Raw genomic sequence first — 12,111 nt, forward strand, 5'->3', positions numbered from 1 at the left:
CTTTGGCCATGCTGGCCTCTTTGTATTTCTCAAACATAAAAGTCTTACAATAGTTTCACTGTCAGGAATTCTTTTTATCCAGATGTTTGTTTCATTTTTCTCATAGCTTTCATATGATTCCCAAATACCTTTTTCTCAATGAGGCTTATCATGATTACCTATTTTTTTAACATTTAATTTTAATTGCAGTTAACATACAGTATAATATTAGTTTCAGGGGTACAATTTAGTGTTTCAACAATTACATACAATACCCTGTGCTCATCACAAGTGTTCTCCTTAATCCCCACCACTTATTTAACCCATCTCTCCACCCATTTCCTCTCTGATAACCATCAATTGTTCTCTATAGTTGTGAGTCTCTTTGTCTCCCCTCCCTCTTTCTTTCCCCTATGCTCATTTGTTTTGTTTATTAAATTCCACTTATGAGTGAAATCACATATTTGTCTTTCTCTGACCTATTTCGCTTAGCATAATGCTCTCTAGCTCCATTCACATCATTCAAATGGCAAAATTTCATTCTTTTTTATGGCCAAGTAATATTCCTTTGCATATATATATATATATATATATCTTTATCCATTTGCTAGTCAATGGACATTAGGGCTGTTTCCATAATTTGGCTAGTGTTTGATCATGCTGCTACAAACATAGGGTGTGTGTATCCCTTTCAATTAGTACTTTGTATTTTTTATATTCTCTGGATAAATACCTAGGGGTAAAATTGCTGGATCATAGGGTAGTTCTATTTTTAACGTTTTGAGGAAACTCCATACTGTTTTCCAGAGTGGCTGCACCAGGTTGCATTCCCACCAACAGTGTAAGAGGGTTCCCCTTTCTCTGCATCCTTGCCAGCACCTGTTGTTTCTTATCTTGTAGATTTCAACCATTCTGACAGCTGTGAGGTGAAATCTCATTGTAGTTTTGATTTGTATTTCCCTGATGATGAGTGATGTTATTGATCATTTTTTCATGGGTCTGTTGGCCATCTGTATGTCATCTTTGGATAAATGTCTATTCATGTCTTCTGGCTATTTTTTAACCGGATTATTTGTTTTTCAGGTGTTGAGTTTTATAAGTTCTTTATATATTTTGGATACTAACCCTTCACCACATAGGTTTGCAAATATCTTCTCCCATTCCGTAGGTTGCTTTTAGTTTTGTTGATTGTTTCTTTTGCTGTGCAAAAGCTTTTTATTTTGATGTGGTCCCAATAGTTTATTTTTGCTTTTGTTTCCCTTGCCTTGGGAAACATATCTAGCAAGAAGTTGTGATAGCTAATGACAAAGAGGTTATTGCCTCTGTTCTCCTCTAGGATTGTAATGGTTTCAGGTCTCACATTTAGGGCATGACTACCTATTTAATGGTACAACCTGTATCACACACGTCCCTTCCACCCTTCCACTCCTGATTTTCTTTAATCTGCTTTACTTTTCCTCATTTTCATTCATATTTCATATTATAACATTTATCATATATATTTAACATTTATAAATCTCGGCCCATGTTGGGCTCCATGCTTTGCATGAAACTTACTTAAAAAAAACAAATAACATTTATAAATCTTTATAATATTTTCAGATTCTAACATCTATGTTGTTATTAATTGTATTTACTGTTTATTTTCTATTTTCCTCTGCCAAACTGTAAATTCCTTGAAATCAGGTATCTTTATCTGTTTTATTCACTTCTATATCACAAGTGCCTAGAAGAATGCCTAGTATAGGTTTAATCAACATGTTTTTAGTAAGTAAATGAATTAATAGATGAATCAATGGGCATCTTTGACTTGTTTGTCATTTTAAAGTAAAAGATTTTAATACTTCTCCACTAAGAATATTTGTTGTAAGGTTTTGGTAATAAATGTTTATCAGCTTAAGAAAATTAATTTCTACCTATGTTTTGAATCAACTTGGCCTGTGTTTTTCTTTCTTTACAGTCATTCTCTGATTTTGCTCTTTTGAAGTTAATGGAGAATGGTCAACATTTTTACTTTCTGGAAGACTTTTATAATGATGGAAAGACATATTTCTTTAAAGTTGCATAGAACCCTCCCCCCAAACTATATGATGCTAGAGGTATGTCTGTGTGTGTGCGAATTTTGCTTCAGAGTCTATAATTGTTAGAGGACAATATAGTGTTAAGTAAAGTTTGATGTTTTAATTACATAAGAATCTAGTAATTGCATGTAAGTATTCAAATGAATGACATAAAATTGTTAGTCTCATTTTATTATCTTTGTATTCTCTGTTGCAACTGTATCTATGTACTCTTGTTTTCCTGATATTGTTTATTGGTTACTTCTCTCCTATTTTCTTAATCAGACTTTCCCAATTTTTACATATTATATTATTCCTTCAAATATCATACTTTCCCCCCCCCCCATCAAAGTTTTGGCTTTATTTTATCTTTGCTTTTAGATCTTTTATTTGTGTTCTTGTCTTTACTATCTTCCTCTTTCTACTTTCTCTGCATATACTTTGTTCTTTCTCTAACATCTTAACTTGGATATTTATTTCATTAATCTTCCATATCTTTCTTTTGGAATGTAACCATTTAAGACCATAAATTGGTACTGATTTCAGTATATTCTACAGGTCTGCTTCTCCCCCAACTGTCTCAGGAGGACTGATAGATATTTTGTTTTTCGAATTTCAAAATAGTTCTAACCAATCCATTGAGTTTTTTCTAGTTCTTACTATGTGTTCTGTGCTATGACAAAGAAGTTGAGTAATTCTTAATCTTAACTGTCAGTCCATTGAGCTCATATTTTAGTGAGAAACAGATACATAAAACAGGCAATTTACAATCTACTGGCACAGGGGCAACACAGGGGATAAAAGGTAGTAAAGGAACACAGTTACAAACTATTACCTTTTTTCAAAGCAATGGAAGTTATAAACCAGTATTCAATTATTGAGGAAATATGAAGTGCTTCAAGTGTGGTTATTAAAATGGAAAACAAAATTGCTGTTTTTACACCATAATGAATTTTGATGCCCGGGGAAGAGGGAATTCCTCACAGTTATTTAATAAATTTTCATATATGCTATTGTCTGAATCACTTCATTCTAAATAGTTTAGTTTTCACTATGGTTTCTTCTTTGACTCAAGAATTGTTTAGTCATATATTTCTTATTTTGCAAATATACAAGAATTTTTTTAAAATTGTAGTTTATTGTTATTAATATCTAATTGTCAGGATTCTCCACATTAACAGAACCAATCGGATGTATGTATGGCACATATAATTTTGGAGCCTGACAGGTCCCAAGATCTGCAGGGTGAATCAGGAGGCAGGAGACAGGAAAACTAATGTTTCAGTTGAGTGGGAAGGCAGGAAAAACTTGCTGTCCCAGGTTAGAGACAGTCAGCCAGGAGGAATCCTTCTTTGGTAGGGAGGGGGTCAGACTTTTGTTGTATTCAGGCTTTTGTTCTATTAGATGAAGCCTACCCACTTTAGGGATGGCTGCCTGCTTTATTTATTCAGCCTGCCTATTCAAATGTTGATCTTTTCTAGAAATATCTCTCAGATACACCTCAAATAATGTTTAACCAAATGTCTGGGTACCCTGTGGCCCAGGCAAGTTGAAACATAAAATTAACCATCACACTAATCTTATTTCATAATGGTTATAGAATGTGATCCCTATGACAAGTCTTTGAAATTTGTTGAGAACATATTTATGGCCAATCTGTGACCTTATTTCATGTGAACTTGAGAATAATATGTATTCTCTAACTGGGGTACAAAGTTTAAATATGCACGTGCATACAGGTATGTGTGCATGTTTGTATGCATATAAATGTATGACACAAATAGGGTATTCACTTTAGCAAATAGAAAACTTTGAGTCATTTTTTATTTAAAATACAATGTGGCTAGGAGGTTCAGAACTCACACCAACAAAAAATGAGAATAGATTCTGCGACTTTTTAGTAATGTACTGAAATTTTATTAATCAAATTTTGTATTTTAAAACAACTGAGTATCCATCCTTTACTCGTTTATTCAACATTTTATTTACCATATTTTCTGCATTAACTTTTTTCCCCCCTCAGTCATGTTCTTTCTAGTTTTTTAAAGCTTGTACATTGGAATCATAAAAGAGGGAAAGAGACAACCCTCTGCTATACACAATTACAGCTCTTCCCTGAGGCGAAGAATACAGAATGGCCAGGATGACTGGATGGAGAGTATTGGGAATCATGAGGAAAGAGGAAATAAGGAAAACATAAATTCCAAAACATAAACCCCCCCAAAGTTACTAACTTAGACAGAATTTTCCCTTCAACTAAGATAAATTGTCCATTCCTAGGCTCAGTATGTTCCTTCTGAATGCAAATATGCCTTCACACACTCACATCCTTTACAAATTTGCTCTGGATGTCAAAATGAACCAGAGTTTACCTATGTTCATTTGGTCCATGTAAGTCTGAGAGTGTAACTTAAATTACCAGGAAGGTGTTCTGGGGGCAGCCTGTTGTAAATCTCGTGTTATTATTCATAACAGTATCAGTACTAATTTTAAAATTTAGGCATAAATAAGCAAATTAAATTTATAATGCTCTGGCCAATACTGAATCTAATACGTTTGCTGTATTGCCGTTGCCTCAGCGGGTACTTCAGTTTTAAGCTGAAACTAACCATTGAAATGTTTTGACCCTAGATCACAATAATCAATTCCAGTTTTTTCACGAGAGCATTACTGATTTGTGTTTCTCAGTTTAATCATACTATGATCGTATCTTCCCTTTTGGAGTCTCTGGTAGATATATAGACTTTGTTATTGTTAAAACGAGGGAGAATAAAACCATATACATATATATTCCAAGTTTGACAAATAGTTACTGAAAAAGTATATTCAGCAACATTTTTCACATTCTGTATGCCTAATTTTAGTCGTATAAAATGTTTTAATTGGCCAATTTACATCTTAGAATGCAAATAAGAATTGTTTTACATGCTTTCCCCAGATCCCCTAGCGTTCCTTTTTACCATGTTTCTGTGCTTGGAAGGTGCCCTTTTATTTGCTTTTGCTTTCAATAACTTGAGACATTTAAGGAGGACTGCCTTTGCACTTCAGAGGCCTCTTTGCCCAAAACAACTGGATGAGGCTCCTTAAGTAATGGCCAATGGGAGCTGGGGTACCCAAGCCCCAGACTCCTTGCCTTGGCTCCATGCAACTCCAGGGCAACTTATACTCCAGAATATCTCTGCAGGGTCAGTTTGAAACTACCATTCTGAGACTGGGGCTCAGAAGGCCTGTCTATTCTTCCTTCTTTTGTTTCCCCTACCACTTGAATGGTTTCCCCAAGAGCATTTCCTTATAAATCATTTACATATAGATCCTCAAATCAAGGTCTGCTTCTGGGGTACTTGGCATAAATATATTTAGCCTTAAAATCACAGGTAAAATATGTCTCTTCCCTCATCTTTAATTTGATGGAAAATACACCCGAGTTTACTCTTCAGACTCTCTAACAGTTTTGATTGAAGTTTCATTTTTGCAATACATATAGTAACACAATTTTATACCTTGTACTGCATTCACAGTTGACTTAGTTATATTCCTAATATGCAGATGATTCAAAAGCCATTGCATTTGAAAGATCCATTTTATCTGTAGAGATATAAAAAACTAGACTTGAGAGTAACAGAAATTACTAAGAATTCTCTGGTGTATTCTATAGAGCATGCAGTCACTTGTTCCCATTGAATTCTATGTAAGAACTTGAAATTCTTCATGGCTAGTTTTCAGAACTCTTGGGCTGTTGAAATAAACAGAGAGTCTTACTAACATTAGTGCAGCTAGATAAGTCACTGAAAAAAGCTACAAAAAATAAATTTATTGTATAAATAAATAAATAAATAAATAATAAATTCATTTATAGACTTTTCTGCATATCGGATAGCTAGGGAAATGGTTCTCTTCAAAAAAAGAAAAAAGAAAAAGAAAAAGCAAGTAATGAGTCATTTGACATTGAATAAGCTCAAATATTTGTAGTGGGTCAAAGTTGGTGAGGGTTTCCTAGGAGGAGAGTATGCTGCTGGGAGAAACCAAATAAGAAAAAGAGGGTTTTTATAAATGATCAAACCATAAAAAAGTAAAATAGAAACTACACACCTAAAAATCATTCAACTGCTGTCACAGAGTACAGAGGACTGAAAAGAATAGAAAGTGGGAGACAAGGAGCCAGGAACAAACAAATGAAATGGAGGTTTTTAGAGGTCTTTGGCCAGATGGAAGAGATATTTGTTTTAATCTATCACAGTGGTCATAATACTATGTTATGTGCAACCAACTTAAGTTATATAATTAAAAAGCACTCTTTTATCAATTAAGTCAATTTTTTAACTGTAAAACCTAAATTCCATTTCCTCTCCAAACATTTAGGCAATATTTTTGAAGCTTTTTTTCATCCAGGCCAAAAAAAAGTTAATTATAAAATCAAGATTGTATAATTCATGTTTTTTGTTATATAGATCTACCAGTTAATTTTTGGAAAATAAATAATAAATTCAAAAAAATCTGGGTAAAAAAGGAAATACTGATTACAATTTTAAATGTGAGTCATAAGCTTTTCTCCTTGAAAGCATTCAAAACTAGATATATGCATGGTTTTATTTATTTATATTTATTTATTTATTTAGAGAGAAAGAGAGAGCATGAACAGGAGAGGGGCAGTGAGAGAGGGAGAAAGAGAGAATTGCAGGCAGGCTCCACTTGGAGTGGCGCTGTCAGTGAAGAGCCCAATGTGGAACTTGAACCCATAGACAATGTGATCATGACCTAAGCTGAAATCAAGAGTTGGATGCTTAACTGACTGAGCCACCCAGGTGCCCCATATGCATAATTTGTTAATAAATATACCTGCATATCAAAATGTTGGTGAATAAATATGATTATTTTTGTTTTAGGTAAAATTGCAAACGGATATAAACTTATTTGTTGCATATGTATACAAACTTATTTCCAAATAATTGAGCAACTACTGGTCGCATTTATGTTGATGTAGTAGACAGAATTCTCAGATTATACCCAGCAACCCTACCCTTGTATTATGTCTTCCTTGTGAATATATATGGACCTGAGAATATGAGATATCACTTTCCTGATTATGTTATATTGTACAGTAAAAAGGAGCATTTCCAGATTGACCCTGACCTAATCAAGGTAAGTTGTTTTTTGTTTTTTTGTTTTTTTGTTTTTTTTTTTTAAGCAAAGAGTTTTTTCTGGCTGGTAAACACAGAAGTTGGAGAGGACCACTCCGCCTGGCCTTGAGGACATGAATTACCAGGTGTTGAACTGTCCAAGAGGATCATGTGTCAAGGAACAATGTGTGGTCTCTAGGACCTCAGAGTAACCCCCAGAACAGCTAACAAGAAGGCAGAGACCTCCCTCCCATACCTCCAAGGAGGCAAATTGTGCCAAAACCAAAGTGGGCTCAGAGACAGGTATTTTCTGAGTCAAGCTTCCAGATGAGAACACAGGTTGGTTGATACCTTGATGTCAGCTTTGGAGACCCTGAGCATAGAACCCAGCTAACTAACAGTCCTAACTCACAGAAACCATGAGATAATAAGTTAGTGTTGTTTTAAGTTGTTACATATATAGTAATTTGTTCCACAGAGACTGAAAACTAATACAGTTGGATAAGTGGTGTTTTCTTTACATTCTTTGCCAAGACTTCAACAAATTCTACTTTTGCTTCTTTTAAATTCATCACATAACATGGTAAGCCTTAAGGCATGGGTAAGAAGGAGTTTTATTTGGACTACACACAAAATAATATGTTGATTATTCATCACAGTGATGTTTTAGTAGATATTTTAGTATATTTCTTGACATAAAATATGTTCCCAATATATTGTTAATAAAACAAGTTTTGAAACGTGTTCAGTGCTTGATTCCTTTTTATTTTAGATATGTGTTTATATATAATTGTAAACATTTATGTATTCACACCCTACATGATACTTTGCAAGGTAAATACCAAATGTCAATGGAAAAAATTTTAATTGTTATTTATGTCAGAGAGAGAGTGGGGGAGGGAGGAGGGGCAGAGAGAGAGAGAGACAGACAGACAGACAGAATCTGAAGCAGGCTCCAGGCTCTGAGCTGACAGCACCAAACCTGATGCAGCTTGAACTCACGAATCATGAGATCATGACCTGAGCCAAAGGCGGACGCTTAAATGACTGAGCCACCCAGGTGCCCCTAGGTATGTGTTTATATAATTGGAAGCATATAAGCATTCACACCCTATATACACACATGATACTTTGCAAGGTAAATACCAAAATATCAATGAAAATTTTTGATGGTTGATGCAATTGAAGTGATTTATATTTTCTTAGTTTCTATAGTGAATATTGTGGATTCTAAAAAATATATACATAGGAAACTAATAAAGCACTTTCCTACCACATATTTAATATGAGGTCCTGGACCTTAAGTTTTATTTTCTTTCTCTTTTCAAAAAAAATTAATTGTTATTATTTTCATTGAACTGCCAAAAGTATTTGTAATATCTGTGCTAGAGTTATTCAGAGAAATAGATCCAATAAGACATAAATAGATATATATGAGGAGATTTAGTATAAGAATTGGCTCACACAAGTATGGATGCCAGGAATCCCACAATCTGCTATCTTCAAACTGAAGAACCAGGAAAGCTGGTGGTATAGTTTGATCTATAATATAAAATCTATAATCTATAATCTGAAGACTTGAGATCCAGGAGCTTTAATATCTGAAGGCAGAATAAGATGGGCATCAACAACTTAAGAGAAAAAGAAAATTCTCCCTTCACCTTTTTTGTTTCTTCAGCCTTCAATGGATTAAATGATGCCCACCTACATTTGTGAGGACAAATCTCTTTATTCAGTCTACTGAATCAAAGGCTAATTTCTTCCAAAAACACCCTCATAAGCACACTTAGAAATAATGTTTCAACAGCCATCTAGGCATCCTTTAGCCCAGTCAAGGTGACACAAAATTAACCATCACAATGTGTCTAATATATCAGAATAATGTAAGTAAGGGTCACCCTCGAACCACATATTGAACAGAAAGGCCACAACATGAGTCCCATGGTAGATCTGTCATATACAAATCAATAGCAAGGATGTATTAATGCCTCAACAGTGCCCTTATAAGCACTGGGGACAACAGTGAGGCAATGTGTCCTTGTCTGGTTGACATTAGAATACTGTTTATGCACAGTACACATTTCTTTGTACTGTATTTACATAGCTTAATGGGGTTTTGAAAGGTCAGAATTAGAGCTGTAGACATTTGGAGCTGTGAATTACATAGAGAGGCGTTGTTGAATTCTTAATTATATTATTAAAGGCTTTACACAAGTCTAGTTTCTACCAAAGAATAGATTGCTCTTGGTATACATTAATTTAAAACTTGTATTTTCACTTATTTTTCAGATCTCTGTATCAGAATAGAAATTCTTATGTTCCAGGTTCACATAAAATAAAAACCTGGTCTTTCTGCACTACTCTATATTTTTCTGTAGTATATTTGACTTTTTTCTTTCTCTAACTGGTGAATACCAAGAATTATCACTGGACCAGGATGAATGTGTTTTCTGAAAGTATTATAGGAAAACTTTGGAAATGTAATGCTAACTGAATAAAGACACTGATTAGTTTAAATTGTTTTTCCATTGCTTTTTAAAGTTTCTCATATGCATTTTTAAATAATCCCAGAAGGAAGCTGTAGAAACAATCGAAGTTCCAAGTGACTTCAAGAAAAATGACTGTGCCAATGGGAATTCTGCAGAGTTTGCAACAACAAAATAAGCGAAATTTCTCCAATCATGGTGACTTTATTCTCTTTTATGTTTTTCCTATTACAGCACATGTGAAAAAAGAGTTTCCTGCTTATAAGTGAAACTACATTTATTCTCTGCTAGCAAAAGTTTGTTCTTCATCTAGGAATCTCATAAATTGGAAGAAAATAGGTAAATAAGTCAGAAAGCAAGTGAATCCTTACCAAGTAATTCCTTTGCAATTCCTTTGCAATTTTAATGGAAAGTGAATGTTTGAAAGGCAAATGAGTTTTCAAAACTATTTTAAGTTTTAATAAGTTTTGCCTGACTGCTTTTGTGAGAATAAATATAAGATATTTGAGTAACCTTAGGCTGACCATTAGACCGAAAACATTGTTTTAGCTCAAAAATGAAATATTGATGAACAGAAATTGTTTGATGATAACAACAATAAGATAAACCATATAATGCTAAAAAGATAGTTGACATACAGGATGAAAGAACAGAGTTCAAAAGGCTTTTGACAGGTTAAATTGAATGGGACAAATTTACTGTGTATAAATGTATAGCTTTGTACATAGGTTTAATGTTATATCTACAAAGTAAAGAGAGGGAGATCTGATTGGCAAAAGTTTGTGTGAATGAGTCTTGAGTTTTTGTATTTCTCTTTGGCTCCGCTAAAGCAATAACATTGCTAGTATTGTCTTCCCAAGCTTTTGCTGGCTTAAACTACCTTAATACTAGTATTAATACTACATTAATAGTCCTTAGGTGAAGTAGGAAAATCAATCGTCATGGATCTGCCACAGTTACACCACATCTGACCTATTGTATTCAATTTTGAAAAGCTGCAGTTTATAAATAGAAAAATACAAAGGGTAGTGACGATGCTCTAATTCTTGATATAGTGACCTAATTAAATGTATTTGTTTGAGAAGGAAAGATAATATGAGTGCTGTATTATTACAGCACAATAGTTGAAGAGCTGTGCAAGAAGCTTCTTGGGTTTAATCCAGTGCCACTGGGCAAATTACTTAACCTTTGGTAGATAACCTCAGTATCTTTCCCCTATTTTCCCATATCTTCCAAACAGCATTAGCAACTGGGTCTAATATTTAGGGTTGTTGTTAGCCTTTCATTAGAAGATATGCACTAAACCTATAGAACCATTCCTAGAACATTGTGCTCAGTAAATTGTGGTTATTATTGTTCTTGTTAATATACTACTAAATATTTGGAAAGAAGTTCATGTGGAAAAGGAATAAAGAATTCTGACTGGTTTCATACAGCAGAACTATTAAATGTGGGTTAGGCTTAAAATGAGGAAGATTAAATCAATATAAGAACTTGAAAGAAAGTTACGTGGTCTTCCTAGATGAAATAATAAATTTATATTCCCAGATGATTTCTAAAAGCACACATAAAAGGTCATATATCAGGGAACACTAGAGTGAATGGGAGAGTCAAGGAGTTACTATCTATAGTTCATTTCAACATTAAAGACCCTGTTTCTAAAATGTTTTGGAAAAACATTCCCTGTTTGAGAAAATGAATATTTAAAATATAAGTTATGTTTTATTTGTCAATTATACTTCAGTAAAACTTAGAAAAAAGAAAATAAAATATGGACTATCATAATTTCTAGAAACTAAAATAATACATATTCTGTCTTAAATATGCTCTTATTTGTTATTAAGATGCTGTTGAGTTGGTATTTTATGTTAAGTAATGTTGCTGTAAAGTAATTCTGAGCCTTGGCCAAAAGCAAAGCATAGATGACATTGATAAAGCAACCTTTATCAATTGTAATTGATAAATTACAATTAAATTGTAAATCACTGTAATTGTTGTGACAATGAGTCTGAGTGAAGAGATTAGACAGGAGATTTTGATGCTCTATTCTTTGGTACTTTGAGAAATCACACTTCTGAGTATAAGAACCCTCACATGGAATAAGGTTATTAACTATTGACTTTTCCAATTTCTTTGAAAAAAAGTAATCATATATTCAATGATTACTCACAGGTTGACTTTCCTATGTGGGTTTTTCAGATAGTTTCATTTAATGTTAAGGCCATTTTTCTTCACTTATGTAAACCCACCAACTTCTTCAATGGAGTGATCAAGTAGAAAGATATTATTTTGCACGGATATTGTAAATGAAATACATTGTTGCTTAAATTAGAGGGAAGATTTTTATTTGTAATGATGAAGTCTTGAGTCTATAACTATAGTGAAGGAGCAAGATAACGGGCATATGCTGTATGATTTGTATGCTGATGTGTACACACACACACACACACACACACACACACACACACA

General features: G+C 33.6%; 1 long non-coding RNA gene across 1 annotated transcript; it reads left to right on the plus strand.

Moving 5' to 3' along the window:
• Nucleotides 1-1,193: 1,193 nt before the first annotated feature.
• On the plus strand, nt 1,194-7,685 carry LOC123385058. The gene is made up of 2 exons (XR_006597069.1): nt 1,194-2,078; nt 7,225-7,685. It is a non-coding gene; the product is annotated as an uncharacterized LOC123385058 (long non-coding RNA).
• Nucleotides 7,686-12,111: the final 4,426 nt, after the last annotated feature.

The sequence above is a fragment of the Felis catus genome, chromosome B1, assembly GCF_018350175.1.
Source record: "Felis catus isolate Fca126 chromosome B1, F.catus_Fca126_mat1.0, whole genome shotgun sequence".
Taxonomy (NCBI): domain Eukaryota; kingdom Metazoa; phylum Chordata; class Mammalia; order Carnivora; family Felidae; genus Felis; species Felis catus.